A 24325-nucleotide genomic window follows, 5' to 3' on the forward strand; every position below is an offset into this window, starting at 1 on the left:
TTTCAAATTGATACCCCTAAATGTCATACCGCGATTTTATGGGAAGCACATAAACAAATAATCAAAGGAATCCTGATCAAGCATGGATCCAGAATAAAAAAAAGAAAGAGAAAAAAGACTAGAATTTTTACTTAAAACTTTGTATGAGGTGAAGAAAGAACATAAACAGATACCATCTCTGAAATTGGAAAAAAAAAAAGCAAATATTACGCATAAACAAATTACCGATCTCTTGCAATATAGAGCTAAAGTGGCCCTACAAAGGAGCCGCAAGGCAGGGTATGAAGCAGGCAACAAATGTGGGAAATTACTGGCCAGAGCAGTCAAGGAAATGGAAAGAGCTAGAATATACTTCACATTATGTCCCCCAAAGGAAAGAAAATAACACTCCCCAAACAAATCACACAGACTTTTGGAAATTTTTATGCAGCTCTATATAATCTACTGGTGGGTGAAGTAGATAGATCTAAGATTGAGGCGTATATCTCTGCATCAAATCTACCTACTTTATCTGGAGAATTGAGTAAGGAACTGGATTCTAAAATAACATTGCTTGAAGTCCAGCAAGCCATTGGGGCAATGAAGTTAGGCAAAGCCCCCGGACTGGATGGATTGACATTGCAATATTACAGAACATTTGTGCCGGTCCTAGGTCCTTGCCTGACTAAATTGTTCAATGATACAATGATATCTTAAATACAACCTACTTTTTATACATCAGATGATGATACAACCTACTTTTTATACGTCATATGGTATATTTAAACTTAGACACGGAATAATAAATCAGGTCATTTTGATTCAACCATCTTGAGTCTTATCTGATCTCATTATATATGTAATTACATATTTCTTATTTGGTATCACTGACTAACAGGTATTTTGTACCTGAGGAAAATTCCACAACATAAGGTCACTGCATATGCAGACAACATGCTCTTTTCACTGTCCAAGTCTGAGATATGACTCCCAAATTTATTGAAAGAGTTTCAACAATATGAATTACTGTCTAATATGAAAATACATTTCGATAAGTCGGAGGCAATGCGAATCGGAATCTCTTCTCAAATCCTGCAAAACCTGAAAAAAACTAAGTTCAAGTGGATAGAGAAAGCAATAAAATACCTACGTACATCCATACCCTCTGAAGTGAAACGAGTCTATGAATATAATTTTCCTCCCTTGTTGCATACAATAAAATTAGTACTGGAGAAATGGAATACAGGAATACACTCTTGGTTTGGTAGATGTAAGTTACTAAAGATGGCTATATTGCCAAAATTTTTGTATATGTCACTATCACTACTAATCAAGATTCCGATTAAATATTTCAAGCAAGTTCACACAGCATTCATTAGTTTTGTATGGGCAAAAAGAAAAAACCCAGATTATCATGTAAACTCCTAACTCTACCTAAAAAATTTGGAGGAGTTGCTTTGCCAGATATACACAAATATTATTTAGCCTCTCAGCTCTGTAGACAATTAGACTGGTGTAGACATAAGGGAAATAAAATGTGGGTACAACTTGAGCAATCACAAACAGAGATACCCTTAAATAGAGCTGCATGGTGTTTTGACTCATTACCGAGGGACCTAAAGACTCACCCTATGATAGGTAACACTTTAAAAATAATGTCACAAGTAGGCCCTCAGATTATGGGACAAATGAAAAAATCCCCCCTATTCCCTATTCTTGGAAATTCTTTTTTTTTACCTGGTCTTGATAAGCACTTTTTCGGACGTATGTATGAAGAAGTGTTTCAAGCCTCACATTTTTTAAGGGGGAATAGATGGCCCACAATTGAGAAATTGATGGAGGGGAGAGAGATACCCGGGCTTCCATTTTGGAATGCCTTGCAGCTGCATCACTTTTTACAATCGATCCCCAACCCTCCTGAATATGGAAGACAGCTGTCCCTTATTGAGAAATATTGCTCAGGGGAGGAGACTATAGCCCATGCTCTATCCAAAATGTATAACCTTTTGATTGTGACTCAGGAGCAATTTAACATAACATGTTTGGATAGATGGGAAGAGGAAATGAAATGTGCCCTCTCCCCCGGGAAACGTCAGCGGATTATAGAACGAAGTCTGGGTTCTTCAATTTGTACTAAGATCCAAGAAACAGATTATAAAATACTGACACTGTGGTATTATACCCCAGAAAAATTACATAAGATATACCCTAATGTGTCAGATCGGATCTGGACGTGCCCAAAGATATTGGGAAGAAGTCAGAAGGGTTATACAGAAATTCACTGAAGTAGAGATCTTAGAAGATACAGTGTTTTTTCTCTTACAGGTAACAGAAACCTCAACCAGAAAATATAAGAGCTCGATAGTAAACCATTTATTAAATGCTGCGAGAGCATGCATCCCGAGGAGATGGAAAAAGGAATCTCCACTAACAGTAAAAGAGTGGATAAATAAAGTAGAATAGATAAATGGGATGGAAGACTTGATCCTAACAGCGAGGCAGTGTAAAGAGTAATATAATTAGACTTGGGAAGCATGGAATATGTTTAATCTATCGGAAGAAGGAATGAACATGATGGGATGAAATTCTAAAGTAGACAGATGAAAATTTAAAGTAGATGGACAGGACCATTGGCTCTCACCTTTTTTTTTTTGTTTTGTTTGGTTGTTTTGTGTCTTGTCTTGTTTGTATTATAGGCGGTAAATGGAAAATGTGGGGGAAGATGCAAGGCAATTATGGTCCTGAAAGGGGATATAGTAAAGATGTTGATATTCTCTGTATAGGACATTCTGAAGTTTATATTGATATTTATAATAAATGAGAATTGTGAATATAAAATGTACCTTCAATAAAGATTTAAAAGTGAAAAAAAAAAAAAGAAGCGCTACGCTCCCTAAAGTAAATAATCAATGTATGCGCATTCAATCAAACCATAAATACATTTTTAAAAACATATGCTAATTATAATTGGTGCTAGGCTATAATAAATAACAATAATAAAGTTTGATCATTCGAAAATATCTGTTAACAGTCCATTAATATTCTGTGATGATGTGACACAATCTTTAGCTTAATTCAAGGGAGATTTGCACCTGCTCCCCATCCACCAATGTGCTCACACAGTGCTTACCTCATTTAATTGACCTACAATGCGTGTAAGGTTAATATTCACATGTGTTTCTCCAGGTAGAGGTCTCACAGTGGCTCCTATATATTCCCAGTTTTGGTTTATACTCCTGCTGTCTAGGATGTCTCAATCTCCAGTAGGGCACATCCAGGAAAAAAAACGGGCAATATATACACACTATATTACCAAAAGTATTGGGACGCCTGCCTTTACACGCACATGAACGTTAATGGCATCCCAGTCTTCGTCCGTAGGGTTCAATATTGAGTTGTCCCACCCTTGGCAGCTTTAATAGCTTCAACGCTTCTGGGAAGGCTGCCCACAAGGTTTAAAATTAGGAGTGTATAACCGCCCCCCCCCCCCATACAAGAAGAACCTCAGTTATTTCACCAGTGTATTGAAGGTGGTGGTTGTTAAAGCTCTTCAATCCTAAGAATGATGTCCCAGCTTAGGGGCGTTCTGATTGGATCCATTTGAATGGCTAAGCGCTAAAAGGATGGTACCCAAGCCTCGGCTAAGAAGACCCAAGGTTTTGCCTGTAATGTGACCCATCTCTGCGCTGGACCCTGAAAAAAGGAACCCTGGCTATTTATTATCCTAAGGAGTTTGCCAGCAGGGTGCTCTACAGGTCCTAGGGTATGGACCCCATTAAAAAGGGGGACCCGGTCCTTGAAGGTCCATTGACTGACAAAGCCCGCCTTGATGGGTGAAGTTTGGGTCCTCTAAGGATCCTGCGGCGGGACTGGTAAGTTTTTCCCTCTCTTAAAAAAAAAAAAGTTCGGTCCTTCTGGTCTTTCTCCCAGTGGCCACTGGGGGCAGTGTACTGTTCATGCCCTGTGTACTTCTAAGGAGTATTGGACTGTAGTGTCTCCTCCAGCCTCTAGAGGGCACAGGTTCACTCAGTATGGCCTACTCCTGTATAGACAGAAAGTAGGACGGCCATTTTTGGTGGACCATGTGGGCAGAAGGATCAGCAAGGCATCTGAGACATAACTTCAGCCCATGGCTACATTTCTCTATCGTTCATTGACGGACGCACTCCTCTGATGCATATCAGTAGGGTAATACCGCCCCCTACAGGAGTAGGACACCAGGCAGAAAAAATTTCTGGCTACGCCTATGGGCAGTCCCTGGGGGCATACCCTCTCTCTTCCTGCATAGGATGTCAGTTTCAATCTGCCTAGTCAGGAGTAAGGACCTAGTTCCTTGCTGGGATCTTTGGTCCTGGCATAGAGGTAATTTTTTTATATAGATTTTTTTTTAGCTAGTCTTTTTTCCTCCGGAATGTTTTTCCTGTGAGATCCTCAAGCAATTAAACCGGGCTGGGCGACAGAATGGAACCCCCATATCCAGTGGTCACCCCAGTCTGGCCAACGAGCGTGTGCAGGCCTTAGCTCTGCGCTGGGTCGGCCGCAACATAGTCCCACTGGATGGGGACTGGCCCCGCGAGTTAAACGTCTCGCCAGGATGCACACGACATGGTTAAGGCTTATGTTGCAGCGTTCCTATTTGGCCGACAGCCCCCCTACTCCGGTGGCAGGGGGTCCGGCGCCATGAGATGGCGCCCGCCTGTGTTCCCGGGAAGATGAGGAGTAAACGTTCCCCCCTCCCCTTCCCTGGCAGATTTTGGGGTGGACGCGGGCCCTCTTTCTGGAATGGTCAGACCCTCACACTCCAGGGTTTCCCTCTGTCCTGTTGTGACCCCCCTACCCCCACCTCCCCTGGCCACCCCTTCACCCACGTGGGGGACTATTCAGGCCTACCTGAGGCTGGGGCCTAGTGTGTTGGCCGCATGGGCGGCCGGGGGGCGCTCGGTCGATGGGCAGGGGGGGCCTCGGTTGGGCCCTCCAGGGCTGGATGGTGTAGTAGAGATAGTGGGGGGGTCTCCCTGTGGGGTCCTGTTGCCGCGCTGGCCGTGCGGAGCCGCCATTTTGTTGTAGCCTTGTCTGCATTTATGGTGGCGGCCATCTTGGGAGGGATTGTTTTCGGCCATTTTGCGGTGGGTTTTTGCTGGGAAGGCCCGTGGGTGTGCCTGGAGGCGTTTTTTAGGGGAGAAGCCCCTCTCTTCAGCCCGGAAAGCTTCTGGCTCAGATTTCTTTTCATGAGCCACCGCTGACACGTCCAGACCTCCTGAAGATTGCTGCATTCCAAGGACCATGAGTCACTGGGGGCTTATTCTCTCTATCTCTCTCTGCGGGGGGTCCATAGCGTGGGCCTGACCTCCGGGGGGCACTGTAGCTCTGTGGGGACGTTCCTTTTTTCATACAGAAAAAATAAAAATTTCTGAAATTTTTCTCAAAGTTTGCTGGCGGGTCCTATTAGTGCAACATGGACCCCTCAGACCATGTGCCCCCACTTGTTCCCCTTGTACCCCTGCCTCCTCTGATGTCTTGGACTCTGAGTCTGACCCAGCCACCGCAGACATGGGTACCCTGGCCGGGTCAGGTACCCTGCACCGTGCCTCCTCTGATAGGGAGGATGAGTTTTCTGCCTCTTCTGCTGCGCAGGATAAAGCACGGGTGGACGCACTGGTTGTTTCGGTGAGCAAAACCCTAAAATTGGAGGATGCGGCTGTCGTCGCTCCTGGGGCACGGGTTGCCTTCGGCACCCATAAGTCTCTGAGGGTGGAAAAGTCTTTTCCCTCCCCACTTATTTTGCTGGCCTGCTCGCCAAAAATAGGATTGGGGGAAACGTTCTCCCAGGGTGTCTAGGCGGTTTACCAGGCACTACCCTTTTGGAGGAGTCTCTGGTAAAGAAGTGGTCGGTGCCATCTAAGGTGGATCCCCCGGTTTCCAGACTTAACAAGGCTACCGTGATTCCGGTGGAAGATTCCCCATCCTTTAAGGACCCAGAGGATAGGAAGGCGGAGGGTGTGGCCCGCAACATGTACGCTATTGGGGGGACTGCGCTACGGCCTGCCTTTGCTTCGGCCCTTGTCACCCAAACAGTGACTGAATGGGCGAAGCTGCTACGCTGTGACATGGAAGGCCAGCCTGTCCCTCCTGAATTTGGGGAACTGTTGGACCAGATGGTGCAGGCGCTACAGTATGCTTGCGATGCTGCGCTGGACATTGCTTCCCTTTTGGGTCGTCTGTTGTTTTCGGCAGTGGTCATGAGGCGTATGCTCTGGCTGAAGTGTTGGTCTACGGATCAGGCTTCTAAGAAGGCCTTGACGGAACTCCCCTTTCAGGGGGACGGTCTGTTTGGGGCTACCCTGGACGACATTATTAAAGGTGTTACGGGGTAAGAGTACCTTTCTCTCGCAGGCTTCCAGGGGTAGGGACTCACGCCGTAGGCGGGGTCCGTCTTTTTCAGCTCACAGAAAGTATTCTCGTCCCTCGGGGGCAGCCGATAAGGCTAAGCCCTTCAAGGCTCCCTCGGGTGCTTCCAAGCGTCCCTGGTCTGGGAAACAGAAGTCCGGTTCAACCAGACCTGCGGAAAAGGCCCCGTCAGCCTGAAGGTGCGCCCTTACCCGTGACTGGGGTGGGGGGATGCCTTTGCTGGTTATCGGACATGTGGTTGGCCCGGATCCTAGACAAATGGGTCTGAGAGGTTGTGCGGTCCGGATACAAGATCGAGTTTCGATACGTTCCTCCGGTCAGGTTTTTTTCTTACAATGTCCGCCTATCCCCGGATCGCTTGCGAGCGCTCTATGGGGCAGTGCAGGACTTGCTACAGCAAGGAGTGATAGTGTCTGTTCAGCACTCGGAACACTTTCACGGGTTTTATTCCAACCTGTTCACGGTTCCCAAGAAGGAGGGCAAGGTGCGGCCGAACCAGGAGCCATGAGGATAAGCAATTATTAGGATTAATGTCATGCAATAAATCTTCACTGCTACACTTAGTGGCGCCTGTCCTTCTTTCTCTTGTGAACCTGGACTTAAAGGCACTGAATGTGTTAGTGCGCGCTCAAAAGTTCAAGATGGAAACTATTCGCATGGTGGGGGCCTCCCTACATCAGGGGGACTACCTGGCCTCAATAGACATCAAGAATGCCTACCTTCACATTCCAATCTGTGCTGCTCACCAACTATTCCTCCATTTTGAGAAGATCACTATCAGTTTGTGGCATTACCCTTTGATCTCGCCTCCGCTCCTCGGGTCTTCAATAAGGTATTGGCCCCGGTCCTGGCACTGTTGTGACAGCAGGGGATATCGGTCCTGGGCTACCTGGATGATCTGATTCTCCGTGTGGAGTCCCGCGTTGCGGAGGGAAAACTTGGGGGTCACCATGAGTACTCTGGAAGAGTTTGGTTGGTTCACAACTTTCGAAAGTCATCTCTGACCCCTTCCATGAGACTGGTCTATCTGGGCCTGACCTTGGACTTGTCCTCTGCCAGGGTGTTTCTTCCTCCTGAAAAACTACAGAAGATCCAGTCAGCGGTTCGTTTGTTGATGTCCAACAACCGGCCGTCCATTCGGACCTGTATGAGAGTACTGGGACTGATGGTGTCCTCCTTTGAGGCGGTCCCATTCGCTCAGTTCCACATGAGGGTTCTTCAAAAGAAAGTTCTTCTCAAGTGGAACAAATACCCCAATTCTCTGGATTCTCGGATTCGGTTAAGCCAAAGGACCAGAGAGTCCCTGGTCTGATGGCTTCGGTCCCCGATGCTTCAGTCGGGGAAATCCTTTCTCCCTATGTAATGGACAGTTGTCACCATGGATGTGAGTCTGTCTGGGTGGAGGGGGTCCTAAATAAGGACTCGGCTCAGGTAGTCTGGTCCCTGGAGGAATCTCGATTGCTGATCAATGTCCTGGAGCTGAGAGCAATCTGGCTTTGCCTAATGCACTGGACCGACCGTCTGGAGGGTTGTCCCGTGGACCCTTCTCAGCAGGTGCAGGAGCAAGTGTAAAGGGGGTGCCAGTGTTGACCCTGAAGAGCAAAGGCGGTGCCAGTGAGAGGACCCGGAAGTGTAGAGGGGGTGTCTAGTGAGAGGACCCTGAAGTGTAGAGGGGTGCCTAGTGAGAGGACCCTGAAGTGTAGAGGGGTGCCTAGTGAGAGGACCCTGAAGTGTAGAGGGTGTGCCTGGTGAGAGGACCCTGAAGTGTAGAGGGTGTGCCTGGTGAGAGGACCCTGAAGTGTAGAGGGGGTGCCTAGTGAGAGGACCCTGAAGTACAGAGGGGGCGCCATCGGTTGGGCTCTGAAGTGTTGAAGTGTACAGCGTGCAGTGTTGAGAGTTGCAGCAGTAGAAGCAGTATACAGAGACTACCTCAGTCAGGAAGCACTGAAGGGAGCAGTGTTCAGGACTTTTGAGCTAACCAGAGCATCAGGAGTCAGTTCTCAGTACAGTCCGGGACTTTTGAGCTAACCAGAGTGTCAGAAGTCAAGTTCAAGTACAGTACAGCAAGTCAGTGTTTTTCAATCGCCAGCAAGCGTTGGTCGGCATCCGGCCGGCGTCAAGACAGCGCTGAAAGGCATTTTTCTCAAAAGTGTCCCATTTGTACCTAGTTGAGCCAAAGGAGTATCCCACTCGTTCCCTTCTCCCATCCCCAATATCAATATCAAATTAACAAAACAAACCAAAGATGCCGGATTGGTCCTTGACTCAAATCTCAAACTTGGGTATTCAGCTTAAATGGGCTGAAGGTGTCACCGGTAACCATAGTAGACCCACATCAGGCCCAATGCCTGGAGATCCTGCTACATATGTATTTATGTGTATATATATATATATATATATATATATATATATATATATATATATATATATATACACACACATACATACAAACAAACAAACAGGCTGGCATAGACTGGCTCCAGTGGCATGTAAAAAAAAAAAAAGCAGCCTTTGATTGTGTAGTAATTTAGTACATATATTTTATTTTTAAAAGAACTCACATAGCAAGAATTTGCTATAACAGATCATGAAAATCAGCAGGGGTACCGCTGTACACAATACTTCCGGTCTTGTTTTTCTTGCTGGAAAATCCTTTTTTCTTTTCAATAAAAAAATTATTAAATAAAAAAACAATACTTCCGGTCCACAATCCACAGGCTCCACCCTACGCGTTACGTCACACAACATCAGGGGACAGATTTTGGTTTAGTAAAGATTATTTCGCACACATTTTTTTTCAGTGAACTTCTAACCAAGCACTTAAACCCTCCAAAAAAATGTTTAGGCCCCCCCCCCCCCACAAAGGTAAACACACTTGGTGTGGAGGGGGCTTATGTAAGAAAATAATGATTGCACTACAGGGTGCATATTGCCACATGTACTGAGAGAGCAATAATTCTAGGGCCATTATTTCATGGTCAACGCTAAACTGCTGACTGGGAATTTTTAAAGTATTGCCTATGGAAAATTTAGGGTACTAAAGTTTGTTGCCGTTTCAATGGGTACAGGCATACCCCACTTTTAAGTATGCAATGGGACCGGAGCATGTATGTAGAAACGAAAATGTACTTAAAGTGAAGCAATACCTTTTTTCACTTCTCAATGCATGTACTGCATTTCAATAGTCACTAACCGGCATAACTGATCTAAATAATGCATTGATAACTAAAATAAACATAATATTAAAAGAAAAATTGTAAGCTTACCCTATCTGATTGTTGTCGCAAAGCCAGAGAAGCTGAGAGAATTTAATGTAGTAGGAAAAATGAAGGCGTATCTTCTGTTTCACAAGTCAAGTCTTCAAAGACGAGACGCTTTCTTGCTGGCGAATTGGGTCTACAAGTACAAGTAGCAATCCGAGTAGCAGCAGGACTTGATGGGTATATCAAGAGCTGGAAATGGACTGGCAGGCATACAGGTATCTTCTGTTTCACAATCAAGTTTTCGAAGGTGAGACACTTTCTTGCTGGAGAATTGGGTGTACTACAAGTAGCAATCAGAGTAGGAGCAGGACTTGATGATGTCAGAGCTGAAAATTGTCAGTTGATGATCTGGGATCAAAATTACTGTCAGTCAATGTGAATGATCTGCTTGCTGATGGACTTTTAGAAAAGTAACTGTCTATGGAGGTTTGAAGTGTAGCTCTCTTCTTTTCCCTGTAGATTTCTTTGTAGCAGGCATAAGCCCCTGAAATGTTAGCATTGACTTTGGAACTTTTCAAAATCCCTATCATGCTTTTCAAAAGGAGCCATGGCTCTATCAAGATAACGGAAAGCTTAAAAGATAATTTTTGTATTAAGCCTTCAGGATGTTCAATGATCTCAACCTCATCCTGCACATCTTCTCTCTCCTCTTCAAGTTCTAGAAGATCTTAATTGCTGAGGGGCTCAGTGTGGGACGCAAGCAGTTCAGCAACATCTTCTGGCTCCACTTCCAGCTCTAACTGCCTTGCCATCTCTACAATATTTCCAGTAACATTAGCTACATGTTCTTCAAAGCCTTCAGAATCCTCAACTAACTGTGGGCATAGTTTTTTTCTAGGCCCTTTTCATTGTGGTTTCCTTTATGTCATTCCTTCTAGGCCCTTTTCATTGTGGTTTCCTTTATGTCATTCCAAGCATCTCTTACAATTTTAATGCAATCCAAGATGTAGCTTTTCCAGAATTTGGATAGGACCTCTTTACCATCACCTTCTTTGTCTATTGCTGCATCACACTTACTGAATTTTCTTTTCAAGTAGTTCAACTTAAAGGTGGCTATGACACAGTGATCCATTGACTGTAGTAGTGAGGTGGTATTTGGTGGTAGGAATTGCACTTGAATGTTAGGGTTCAGCTCATCTAGCGTTCAAAGGTGTCAAGGGGCATTATCGACAAGCAGCAAAATGTGGAAAGGGACACGGTTGTCCTTGCAATAGGCTTTCACCCATGCTTGTTAGTTCTCCAGTGCACTGGAAGTCTAGTTTTAACGTAGTTCTTCAAAGCTCTCAGATTTTGCCATTGGTAAATTAGCAAAGGCTTTAGCTTTAATGTACCAGAAGCATTGCTACCTAACAGAAGGGTTATTCTATCTTTAGCTGGCTTGTAGCTTGGCATTGATTTTTCCTGTCTTGCGATGAAGTCATTGAAAGAAAATGGGAGGGGCTATAGTAAAATTTAATGGAGTACCAACATCCCTATAAAATGTAGGAAATGTTAGAAAATTCTAGGGTGTGGTACTTTTAGGGTACTCACTAAAATTCAATAAAGCATAAGCATATGTCCTTAGAAAAAATGCACAAAACATTCATATAGATATAAAATTATTTTATTCACACATATGGACAAAAGACTGATTTTGATTAAAAATACAACATCCATGAAATCATACATGAATGAAAGAAATTCAAAATCCGACCGGTTTAACCAGGGGGAATTCTTCGGGGATTTGAATATGAACTATAACAAAATATGAATATATGAGAAACAGAGATATATGGCATTAAACAATCCCCTTATGTGCATTGACTCATTTTGTCCAAACACTAACAATGGAGATAGTGTCATACCTGCAATTGAAATCTTGGGAATTATGGTGTGTGTGTGATGGTGATCCAAGGACCACACCCGTTGGTAATTAACCACTTCCTGCCCGGCCCACCGTCAAATGACGGCGGGACGGTGCAGCCATTGTTCTGGGCCGCCGTCATATGATGGCGGCCCATTCAGGCAGGGCAGGCGCGCGATCGTGTGCGCGCCGCCCTGCACTGTCGGTGGCGGTGTGTCCCCGAGACACAGCATGTCACCGGCAGGGGGGAAACAGCCAATGGGCATGGCTGTTTCCCACGTGATCAGCTGTGATCTAATCACACAGCCGATCACAATAGAGGAGCCCAGGAGAAGACCGCGCATGCACGATCGTTAGCGCGCTGCATGGTCATGTTGGTGGCGCTGTGTTTCCTAGGAACACAGCTAGTCACCGGCAGTAGTAAACAGCCACTGACAGTGGCTGTTTACTATGTGATCGGCTGTGAATCCATTAATCCTAGGAACACAGCTAGTCACCGGCAGTAGTAAACAGCCACTGACAGTGGCTGTTTACTATGTGATCGGCTGTGAATCCATTAACAGCCGATCACAAATGTAAATACAGAGCAGTAACTCACTGTTAATAGCTCTTCTCCCCTCACACAGTTTCCAGTGTGAGGAGAGCAGAGCCAGAAACAGTGAGTTACTGCTCTGTACACCTGTTCCACGATCCGGAAATCATTGCAAATTGCAGGGTGCCTGTAATGCAATTTTGCAATTGCATTAGCACCCCAAACGCTGTGCGATGTTGCCGCGATTTCCGCCTGCCGAATCGCGATAACATCGTGCAAACAGTGCATGACGCCCAAAAAAGGTACAAGAGTTTCTTGCGTTGTCATGCGTTGTTTGCGCGATGTTACCGCGATTCGGCAGGCTGAAATCGCGGCAACATCGCACAGCGTTTGGGGTGCTATTGCAAATCAACGGCAACGCACAGGCGTCCCGCGATTTTCAATGATTTCCGGATGGCGGGCAGAATCGCAATGATTCTGCCCGCGATCGCTACGCTCACATGTGAACGTAGCCTAAAGTGCACCTGTCACCAGAGACTGCCATCAGTACCACCGTGCTCCATCGCCCGTCACCTGTCACCCCATCAATCATCGTTACCTGTCATCCCATCAGTGATCGTTATCTGTCACCCCATCAATCATCGTCATGTCACCCCATCAGTCATCGTCACCTGTCACCCCATCAGTCATCGTCACCTGTCACCCCATCAGTCATCGTCATCTGTCAACCCATCAGTCATCGTCATCTGTCACCCCATCAGTGACCGTCACCTGCCACCTCATCAGTGACCGTCACCTGCCACCTATCAGTCACCTGCCACCCATCAGTGATCATCCGCAGTCAACCGTCACCCGTCGCACAGCCCACCACAGCCAGCATGTCAAAAAGGATGTACAGCAGCGAGGAGGCCCTTCAGGTCCTCTCCATGACTGATGAGAGCACCGGGGAGCACCAGTATCCGAATCCAATTCCGAATCGATTCGGAATTTGAAATCGCTAATAGTAGCGGATCGGAGATGGACTCGGACTATTGCTGTACACTTTCCTTTATAGAATGTATTTTGGGGTGCAATTTTTGCTATATACATACAACCACTTACCGACCGCCTAACGACTATATACGTCGGCCATTTAAAGCTAAATACTGGGGTTATGGCAGCAGATAGCTGCCATAACCCCAGTATTTTTTTTAAACGGTGGGCGGTCAGCTTTCAGATAAGGGTGGTCCCAGTGGCGGATTTGCCGCAGAATTAACCTTACGGTGCAGGGGAAGAGGTGCCCCCCTCCTGCCGTGTCCCAGATGTTTTCTCAGCTTATCGCACCCGCCTGCAGCGGGAAAACTATCCGGTCCCGGATCCTCAGAGACAGGAAGTCGAGTGAGGGCAAGATGGTCTTGGAGGACCGGAGCTACGTCAAAAAGTCGTTGCCTAGCAACCGGCTTAAAGGGACGTTTTTTTTTCTTTTTCAACAATTTTTGTTTTTTCTTTTTTAGTGTAGTTTTGAGGTGTGAGGTCTTTTTGACCCCAGATCTCACAATAAAGAGGACCTCTCATGCCTATTTCTATTACAAGGGATGTTTACATTCCTTGTAATAGGAATAAAAATTAATCAAAACATTTTTTTTTTTTTTAAACTGTGTAAAAATAAAAAATTAATAAAAAAACTAAATAGGAAAAAAAAAAATTAAAGCGCCCTGTCCCCGTTAGCTCGCGCGCAGAAGCAAACGCATACGCAAGTCCCGCCCACATATGTAAACAGTGTTCAAACCACACATGTGAGGTATCGCCGTGATCGTTAGAGCGAGAGAAATAATTTGAGTGCTAGAACTCCTCTAACTCTAAGCTGGTAACTTGTAGAAATTTTTAAAATGTTGCCTATGGGGATTTTTAAGTACCAATGTTTGGTGCCATTCCGTGAGCGTGCGCAATTTTGAAGCATGACATGTTGGGTATCTAATTACTCGGTGTAACATTATCTTTCACATTATGGAAAAAAATTTAACTAAATTTACCGTTTTCTTATTTTTTAATCAAAAAAAGTTAATTTTTTTTCAAAAAAATTGCATTTGGAAGACTGCTGCGCAAATATGGTGTGATAAAAAATATTGCAACAATCTCCATTTTATTCTCTAGGGTCTGCTAAAAAATATATATATAATGTTCGGGGGTTCTAAGTAGTTTTCTAGCAAAAAAAATGATTTTAGCTTGTAAACACCAAGTGTCAAAAATAGGCCCAGTCTTAAAGTGGATAAATGGACAACTTTGTGTAAAGTGCTACTTGGATGTTGGGCCTCTGTATCTGGCTAGGCTGTGTAAAAGTGTTACACATGTGGTATCGCCATACTCGGGAGGAATAGCAGAATGCATTTTGGGGTGCAATTCTTGCTATGTACATGCTATGTGTTAGAAATATTGCATAAATGGACAGCTTTGTGTAAAAAAAAATGCGTTTTCATTTTCTTTCCACATTTTCCATAAACTTGTGGAAAAAAAATGACACATTAAAAAGACTCATTATGCCTCAAAAATTATACGTTGGGCTGTTTGCTTTCCAAAATGGGGTCATTTTATGGGGGTTTCCATTGTCCTGGTGGCCAGGGCCTTCAAAAGTGCGATAGGTTGTCAGGAAATGATATGTGTAATTTATGCTCCTAGAATGCCGGATGGTGCTACTTGGATATTAGGCCTCTGTATGTGGCTAGGCTGTGAAAGTCTCACACATGTGGTATCGCCATACTCAGGAGGAGTAGTAGAATGTGTTTTGGGGTGTAGTTGCAAGTATACATATGCTGTGTGAGAGAAATAACCTGTTAATACGTCAATTTGTAAAAAAAAAAAAATCTTCATTTTGCAAAGAATTGTGGGAAAAAATTACAACTTCAAAAAACTCACCATGCCCCTTATTAAATACCTTGGAATGTCTACTTTCCAAAAAGGGGTCATTTGGGGGGTATTTGTACTTTCCTGACTTTTTAGTGTCTCAAGAAATGAGATAGGCCTTCAGTACATCAGGTGTGGTCAAGTGTGATCAATTTTCAATGATTAGCGCCATAACTTGTGGACTCTATAACTTTCACAAAGACCAAATAATATACACTTATTTGGGTTATTTTTACCAAAGATAAGTAGCAGTATAAATTTTGGCCAAAATTTGTGAAGAAAAATTACTAATTTGCAAAATTTTATGACAGAAACAAAGAAAAGTGTTTTTTCACAATATTTTCAGTCTTTTTTTATTTATAGCACAAAAAAAAAAAAAAAAACGCAGTAGTGATTAAATACCATCAAAAGAATGCTCTGTTTGTGTGAAGAAAAGGACACAAATTTTTTATGGGTACAGTGTTGCATGACTGAGTAATTGTCATTCAAAGTGTGAGAGCGCTGAAAGCTGAAAATCGGTCAGGAAGGGGGTGAAAGTGCACTGTAGGCAAGTGGTTAAAGACCGCAGGCCAGAAGGTGAGGGCTCCCACCCATATGGGTCTCCCACAGAGGGAGTATGTCAGCTCCTAATGTAACTGATTGACAAAAAGACATAATATCGGTATTATATACACTGATACTATGTCTTTTTGTCAATCAGTTACATTAAGAGCTGACATACTCCCTCTGTGGGAGACCCATATGGGTGGGAGCCCTCACCTGCTGGCCTGCGGTCTTTAATTACCAACGGGTGTGGTCCTTGGATCACCATCACACACACACCATAATTCCCAGGATTTCAATTGTAGGTATGACACTATCTCCATTGTTATGTGCATTGACTAATTTTGTCCCAACACTAAGGGGATTGTTCAATGCCATATATCTGTTTCTCATATATACATATTTTGTTATAGTTCATATTCAAATCCCTGAAGAAGCCAACCCGGCGAAACCGGTCGGATTTTGAATTGCTTTCATTCATGTATGATTTCATGGATGTTGTATTTTTAATCAAAATCAGTCTTTTGTCCATATGTGTGAAAAAAATAAATAATTTTATATCTATATGAATGTATTGTGCATTTTTTCTAAGGACATATGCTTATACTTTATTGAATTTTAGTGAGTACCCTAAAAGTCCCACACCCTAGAATTTTCTAAAATTTCCTACGGCTTGCGATGAAGGTTCTTGCAGGCATCTTCTTCCACAATAGCCCAGTCTCATCCACATTAAAAATTTGATCCATGGAGTAGCCTCCATCTTAAATAATTTTGGCAAAAATCGCTTGGATAGCTTTCTGCAGTCCTCAGTATGTGCAGCAGCTGCCTCTCCTTGTATTTTAATGTTATGTAGGTTAGGCCTCTTCTTGAACTATCAAACCATCCATGGCTTGCAAAAAAATCTGCATCCTTTGCTGCCTCACCTTTCTTAGCCTTCAAGTCATTGAATAGGCTTAAGGCTTTACTTTGTATAATTGCCTGGTTGACAGGAACATGGCGTGTAGTCTGATTTTCTATCCAAAGTGTTAAGAGTCTCTCCATGTCTCTCTCCATGTCTGCAACAATGCTATCTCTTTTTCGAATTGTTGTTGTGATAACGGGTGTAGTTTCTGCAAGAATTTTTTCTCTGTTTTTCATGATGGTGTTAACTGTAGTCCAAGTGAAGCCTAGCCTTCGGCCTATTGCAGCTTGAGCTACACCTTCATCATACAATTTATTATAGCCTTCATATCCAAGGAAATATTATGTTTTCTTTTTTGTAGCTGTCATTAATGTACAGTGCAGTACACGATAGGTACCTGTAACAAAAGAACAAATAGAAGTTCCTAAAATATGTACTGTAACTGTATTTCAAAACTATCCTTAAATTATTGGGCTTAAATTCACACATTTGTAAATGATTTACTATTTCAGAGGGTCAGGGGCTGTAGTGAGGGGGTCAGGGGATGTAGTGGGGGGATCAGGGGATGTAGTGGGAGGTCAGGTGCTGTAGTGGGGGGTGTCAGGGACTGTAGTGGGCGTGTAAGGGGCTGTAGTGAGGGGGTCAGGGGATGTAGTGGGAGGTCAGGGGCTGTAGTGGGGTGTGTCAGGGGCTGTAGTGGGGCGTGTAAGGGGCTGTAGTGAGGGGGTCAGGGCCTGTAGTGGGGGGGGGGGGATCAGGGCCTATAGTGGGTGGCCATGGGCTGTAGTGGGGGGGGGGTCAGGGCCTGTAGTGGGGAGGGGGGGGGGGAGTCAGGGCCTATAGTAGAGGCCCATGGGCTGCAGTGGAAAATACTGTACAGGCTTGACCACAAAAAATACACAGTACAGGTAGTGTACGAGTACATTTGCTCTAATGTTTATTCCCAATCACTTCTACAGTACTGGACAGTACTCCACTTACAATTACCTGTATGTAGGCAGGTTTTTGGGTGGACGAACGGTGGGCAGTCGGCAACTGTGGGAAGGCTGGCTGTGAGATGGCAACTCTGGGCTGGCTGGCGGAAACTAGGCTGGCTACTCAGGGCAGGAACCTGGCCTCTTCACTAGTGGCCTCGCAACTCCAGGCGGCAACTGCGGGATGGCTGGCAGGCAACTCTGAGCTGGCTGTGGGATGGCAACACGCGGCTGGCTGGTGGTCAACTCCAAGCTGGCTGTGGGCTCACAACTCGTGGCTGGCTACTCCGGGCAGGAACCTGGCCTCTCGCAACTCCAGGCGGCAGCTCCACCTCTTCCAGGGTATACTGCGGCTGCACGGCAAGGGAATGTCTGTACTTGCGAGGCACTTTACGTACACTCTCGGGGTATGTCAGTACTCATACGTAAAGGGAGTGTTACCACAGGCAGGTTGCAGCAGTACCAACCTAATACAGTGCAATACTATCAAAAAGTAATACACACAGACCCGCTGCAAAGCAGGGGGGTAAAATGGCTATGCCTGCCTACAAGCCTTTTTTCAGGGTGCTGGTGGATTTAAATTTTGTATGTAATTTTAAACCGCAGGCCCTATCCCTGTGCCCTGCGCCCAGCAAGAGTAACTGCGAGGGGTTACGGTGTTCAAGCACCACAAATATCAAAAGCCCAATTTTTCTGCACCTGTATGACAAGTTCATGCTATTTCAATTTCTTATCTAATTTCTATCGGCAGGGCCTGTCCTTGTGCCCAGCAAGAGTAATGCCCCGTACACACGTACCGATTGTCGGCCGTAAATATTCGGCCGACGGCCGACGACCGATCGGCCGATTGTAGGCTTGTTAGTATGATGCTTCCGACAGCCGACAGCGCATTTTCGGCCGAACAGAATCTGTCGTGCAGGCATTAAAATTTTTGTTGGCCAACACCAGAACGGCCGATTGTTCGCCAGTCAGTACAGATTTCGGCCGACAGACAGCAAATTAGCAAGACTGGGCATGCTCAGAAAAGAAAAAAAGACAAGGAAAGTTAACCATCACATGACATCACTTCTGCAGTTGGCTGTTGTTGGCTGACAAAATTCGTGTGCAGTCTTTTGCAGTTTTCAACAGACACGACAGCCCTGGACAAAAGACGGCCGATCGTTTGGCCGATGACGATCAGTACGTGTGTACGGGGCTTAACTGTGAGGGATTGCGCTGTTCAAGCATCACCAACAACAAAGGCCCAATTTTTCAGCACCTGTATGACAAGTTCATGCGATTTCAATTTCGTATGGAATTTTTACCAGCAGGGCCCGTTTTTGCGCCCAGCAAGAGTAACTGCGAGGGGTTGCGCTGTTCAAGCACCACCAGCAACCAAGGCCCAATTTTTCTGCACCTGTATGACAAGTACATGCAATTTAAAATTTTGTATGTATATTTGTATATGACATTTTTTCCTTTAGAAATGTCAGTATTGCTGCAGCAGGCTACATACAGGCTTCAAACAAAGATAAAACTGTAATTTTTTGTAGAAGGAGGAGAGATCCTTAATGGTGAACTGGCCCCTATGGAGGAAGGAGCCAGTGAAGCAGAAGCTATAGCCTCTACTTCTAGAGAACCTAGTAGGCCAGTTAAAAGAAGTGAGAATTCTCAAGAAAAGCCGAAAGAGAATATAAAGCTCAAGCCTTTGAAAGAAAATGTATCTAATAACCAGAAAAAAAGTAAAAATAAAGGGAAAGGTGATAATGAAAAAGGACGTCCTAAAGTACAAGATTATAGGAGGGAATACGAATATCGTCATCCCTCATCTGATAGGACGCGGAGACGTTCAAGATCAAGGGATCAAAGAAATCGTCATCCTTCATTTGAAAGGACTTGGAGACGTTCCAGATCGAGATCTCCAAGAAGAGTGCAGGTAGATTACATGGGAAACTACTTGGACACTCCACATACACCTAGACCTTATCCTACTGGTTCTCATAACAGGTATGAGCCTCTTAGACATGAGAGATACGAGGAGAGAAACGATCGGAGAGAAACACCTCCACAGAAGACTCCAATCAGTGCCAAAAAGAAGAATTTTTTAGGCCAGGGTCCCAAAAAAGGGAACCGAAAAAAGTGAAAAGGGGCTGTAGAGGGGGATCCAATCGGAAGCTCAATGTAGAAACCAATGGAATTTTTAATCTCAGTGGGATCACATTGACGAACTCCAAAAAGCATACCCTCAATAAAGGGCTCAAGTACGCTCCAAAAAAACAATTGAATAAATTCGAAACCTTTATTGACATCCACAAGTATGTGAGAAAATTGAATGTCAAGCGGCACTTTTTGTCCAATGCTTATGAAAGAAATCATGTTTCTTATACATCCACCACTTCCATTCCAACAGGTCTTAGGAATGCTTCCTTATTTAACCCCCAAGGAGTAGAGTCACCATGTGACCATTTTTAAGGACCTAGTTTTAAAGGAATTGGAAGAGAAGGAATTTAAATCACAACCGCAGAGAGATCTGAAAAAAGGTGTGAAATCCCTTTGCGAGAATAAAAACCTCGTGATAAGACCGGCGGATAAAGGTGGGGGTATCGTTCTTCTCAAAAAGGAACAATACACTGAAGAAATGGAAAGGTTGTTATCTGATAATGGCACCTATGAAGTTTTGAAAAAAGACCCCACCTTCAAATATAAGAAACAGTTGGAGAAAATAGTGACTAAAGGTTACGAGGAAGGTATTATAAACAAAAAAGAGAAGGAATTCTTGGTACCTTTGGCTCCCAGGATTCCGACCATATATTATCTTCCCAAAGTACATAAAAGCCTCACTAGACCACCTAGGAGGCCCATAGTGAGCGGAATCGATTCCGTTACCTCCAGGATTGGAAGGTATGTGGACCACTTTCTGCAACCCCTGGTCCAAGAAACCCCTTCATATCTTAAAGATACGGCTCAATGTATCCAGGAAGTGACACAATTAGAGGTGGAGGGAGACGTACTGCTGGTCACGGCAGACGTGACGTCTTTATATACCGTGATACCCCACCAGATAGGATATGAAGCGGTATGCACTTTCTTGGACACTGATTATGAAATACCGATGGACCAGAAGAAGTTCATCCTGGATCTACTCATTTTCGGCATGGAGCACAACTATTTCTATTATGGCGAAAAGTTCTACCTACAGAAAATGGGCGTAGCAATGGGGGCCAAGTTTGCCCCCAGCTTAGCCAATTTATTTATGGCACTGTGGGAAGATAGAAACATTTATTCCAACAGACCCAGGCAACTGGTTATGTGGAGAAGGTACATAGATGACACGCTGTTAATATGGCAGGGAGAAGAAGATTCACTGAGAAAGTTCATGAGAGATCTGAATTGTAATAATTGGGGGATCAGGTTTTCTTATGAATTTAGCAAGACCTCAGTGAACTTCTTGGACCTAGTCATATCCAGGGTAGGTTCCAGTTTTTCCACCCATACCTATTATAAGCCGACTGATAGGAACGGCTTTATAGCCTTGGACAGCTGTCACCATCCAGCCTGGCTCAGATCTGTACCCAAATCACAATTCAGAAGAGTCAGAAGGAATTGTACCGACAGCCAAGTATTCTGGAAACAAGCTATGGTCCTGAAAGAAAAATTTCTGGAAAAAGGCTACAAACCAGAAGTGCTAGAGAAAGAAATTCAGACCCTGGAGTTAGTTGAGCAAAGAAGTTTGATACAACCTAAGAAAGTTCAGAACCCAGGAAAAACCAGTTCCAAGTTTGAATTTGCTTTCATTACGAGATTCTCACAAAACTACAAGTGGCTAAATCATGTATTCCGGAAACACTGGGGAGTCCTACAGAAAGATAAAATTTTAGGACCCATGCTACCAGAAGTTCCACCTATCATTTACAGGAAGGCACAGAACTTACGAGATCTGGTAGCCCCCAATCCCATTGATCCTCCTACCATCCCAAAATTTTTTCCTGATATGAAGGGCTTCTTTCCCTGCAGGAGTTGCAGAGTGTGTAAAGAAGCTCAAACTATCAGGACTAATAAATTTCATTCAACTGTGACAGGTAAAGAGTACCCCATTAGAAATTTTATTTCCTGCCATACGAAAGGGGTTGTATACCTTTTACAGTGTGAGTGCAATTACCAGTATGTTGGAAGAACCATACGTACTGCCGCCATACGTATTGGAGAACATCTGACCAACATACACAAAGCTTTTCCTGGGCATAGTGTATCCCAACACTTCGCCCAATGTCATAGAAAAAATCCCAAGAGGTTAAAAATCATCGTTATTGAAAAATATACACCACACTGGAGGGGGAGCAATCTGAGGAGGTCTATATCCAGGAGGGAAACCTTCTGGATATATGAGCTCGGCTGCTCCAGACCCCGGGGACTCAACATAGAGTGGGACATAAACGCACACATTAATAACTGTTGATCCCCACATATATTTTGGCAGGTTTTATATTTTAGTTATCTTTTAACATTTATTTTAAATTTGTATTGGAGCATATGGTTTAATATAGTACAATACATTTTATTATACACCTATTTCCGGTGTCACCCCTTTCCCACTACGCTCCTAAAGCAGTGTGTTGTAGGACAGGAAGGAAAGTGTTTACTTCCGGTGTCACCAGGATGTGCCATAGATCAATGTTTTTATACATTTGTTTTTAACAAATAATAAAGTATGTTTTTATATATTCCTTTTAACACAAGGAAAGTTACCCATATTTAAGTAATTTGCCTTAAATTGCTATCAGCCAGAAGTTCCAAAGCATACCTGCTCTGCAGACACTTGCTCTGCAGACAGGAAGTAAAGTGTTTGCTTCCTGTGCAGACAGGAAGTGAAGTGTTTACTTCCTGTGTCACCAGGATGTGCTATGGATCGATCTTTTATAATACCTGCTCTGCAGACACCGGAAGTTAGACAATCTGCTTCCACCTGTATAAATAAAGCGGAAGTGACGATGCGCCAGTACTCCTGTCTCAGTAGAAGTCCTATGGGAAGAAACTGGTCAGATTAGGAGGCGCACACGTCACACACAACTTGCGGTCCGTGCTGCAGCCGGCCGCAAGCCTTTGCAGGAATTCGTATGCCTATGTTTATGCTGAATACAAGACATCTAATTGTAAGTGCATTATCAACTGTTTTTTGAATAAATCTCAAGGGTAATACACTATTAGCCCTCTTTTTTCCTTTAATACACGGTGGTTTTGTGAGCTTGTAAAGAAGGATGAGGCTGTGTTTCTTGCTGGTACTCGTTGCCATCTAGTGGAGAAAGAAAGGTAGAGCGGTTCTACATCCCACTTCAGGATTTTAAAGAGGAAGCAAGGCGGTGGTTTCACTGAACAAGTGCATACCTATTACCATCTGGTAAGAGGCTAATTCTTGGTGATTTACACGTGGTGTTTGTTCACAAGGAGATTGGATATTTTTTCAGCACAAGAAAATATAGTTGCACCTTATTTATTTCCGTTTGGTAAGGATGAATTTCACTCGGTGGTGGATACACGTATTATTCGGATAGAATACAATTCTACTCACCTGCAAAATATTTATGGACACTTATGAACTTTTATGTTTATGCACCAATGGATTTGCATTATTAATTGGCTTCACAGATTGATATATGTTATATATATTTACTTTTGTTGATTTGGTTCACACATAGATATATGTTATATATTCATTATTTATTTGTTGTTTAGCGCACCCCACACCACATATACATTTATCTATATTCAAAAGCACTGAATACCGGGAGCAGCTTCAACGCACTATCAGCGCACCCATCCCCCCTTACAACAAAGAGTAACTGCGAGGGGTTGCGCTGTTCAAGCACCACCAACAACCAAGGCCCAATTTTTCTGCACCTGTATGACAAGTACATGCAATTTAAAATTTTGTATGTATATTTGTATATGACATTTTTTCCTTTAGAAAGGTCAGTATTGCTGCAGCAGGCTACATACAGGCTTCAAACAAAGATATAAAACTGTAATTTTTTGTGAAGAATCAACAACAAGTGGGACACAATCATGAAGTGGAACGAAATTTATTGGATATTTCAAACTTTTTAAAAAAAAAAAAAAAAAAAACGGAAAAATTGGACGTGCAAAATTATTCAGCCCCCTTAAGTTAATACTTTGTAGCGCCACCTTTTGCAGTGATTACAGCTGTAAGTCGCTTGGGGTAGGTCTCTCAGTTTTGCACATCGAGAGACTGAAATTTTTGCCCATTCCTCCTTGCAAAACAGCTCAGTGAGGTTGGATGGAGAGCGTTTGTGAACAGCAGTTTTTAGTTCTTTCCACAGATTCTCGATTGGATTCAGGTCTGGACTTTGACTTGGCCATTCTAACACCTGGATATGTTTATTTGTGAACCATTCCATTGTAGATTTTGCTTTATTTTTTGGATCATTGTCTTGTTGGAAGACAAATCTCCGTCCCAGTCTCAGGTCTTTTGCAGACTCCATCAGGTTTTCTTCCAGAATGGTCCTGTATTTGGCTCCATCCATCTTCCCATCAATTTTAACCATCTTCCCTGTCCCTGCTAAAGAAAAGCAGGCCCAAACCATGATGCTGCCACCACCATGTTTGACAGTGGGGATGGTGTGTTCAGGGTGATGAGCTGTGTTGATTTTACGCCAAACATAACATTTTGCATTGTTACCAAAAAGATCGATTTTGGTTTCATCTGACCAGAGCACCTTCTTCCACATGTTTGGTGTGTCTCCCAGGTGGCTTGTGGCAAACTTTAAACTATACTTTTTATGGATATCTTTAAGAAATGGCTTTCTTCTTGCCACTCTTCCATAAAGGCCAGATTTGTGCACTATACGACTGATTGTTGTCCTATGGACAGAGTCTCCCACCTCAGCTGTAGATCTCTGCAGTTCATCCAGAGTGATCATGGGCCTCTTGGCTGCATTTCTGATCAGTCTTCTCCTTGTATGAGCTGAAAGTTTAGAGGGACGGCCAGGTCTTCGTAGATTTGCAGTG

General features: G+C 43.9%; 1 pseudogene across 1 annotated transcript; it reads right to left on the reverse strand.

The window, feature by feature from the left end:
• Positions 1-9695: 9695 nt before the first annotated feature.
• On the reverse strand, positions 9696-16585 carry LOC309548535 (annotated as a pseudogene). The gene is made up of 2 exons: positions 16372-16585; positions 9696-10491 (listed from the first exon to the last, which is right to left on the reverse strand). The product of its transcript is annotated as an uncharacterized misc_RNA (transcript).
• Positions 16586-24325: the final 7740 nt, after the last annotated feature.

The sequence above is a fragment of the Pelophylax lessonae genome (genome assembly GCF_965119305.1).
Source record: "Pelophylax lessonae genome assembly, chromosome: 1".
Lineage (NCBI taxonomy): Eukaryota > Metazoa > Chordata > Amphibia > Anura > Ranidae > Pelophylax > Pelophylax lessonae.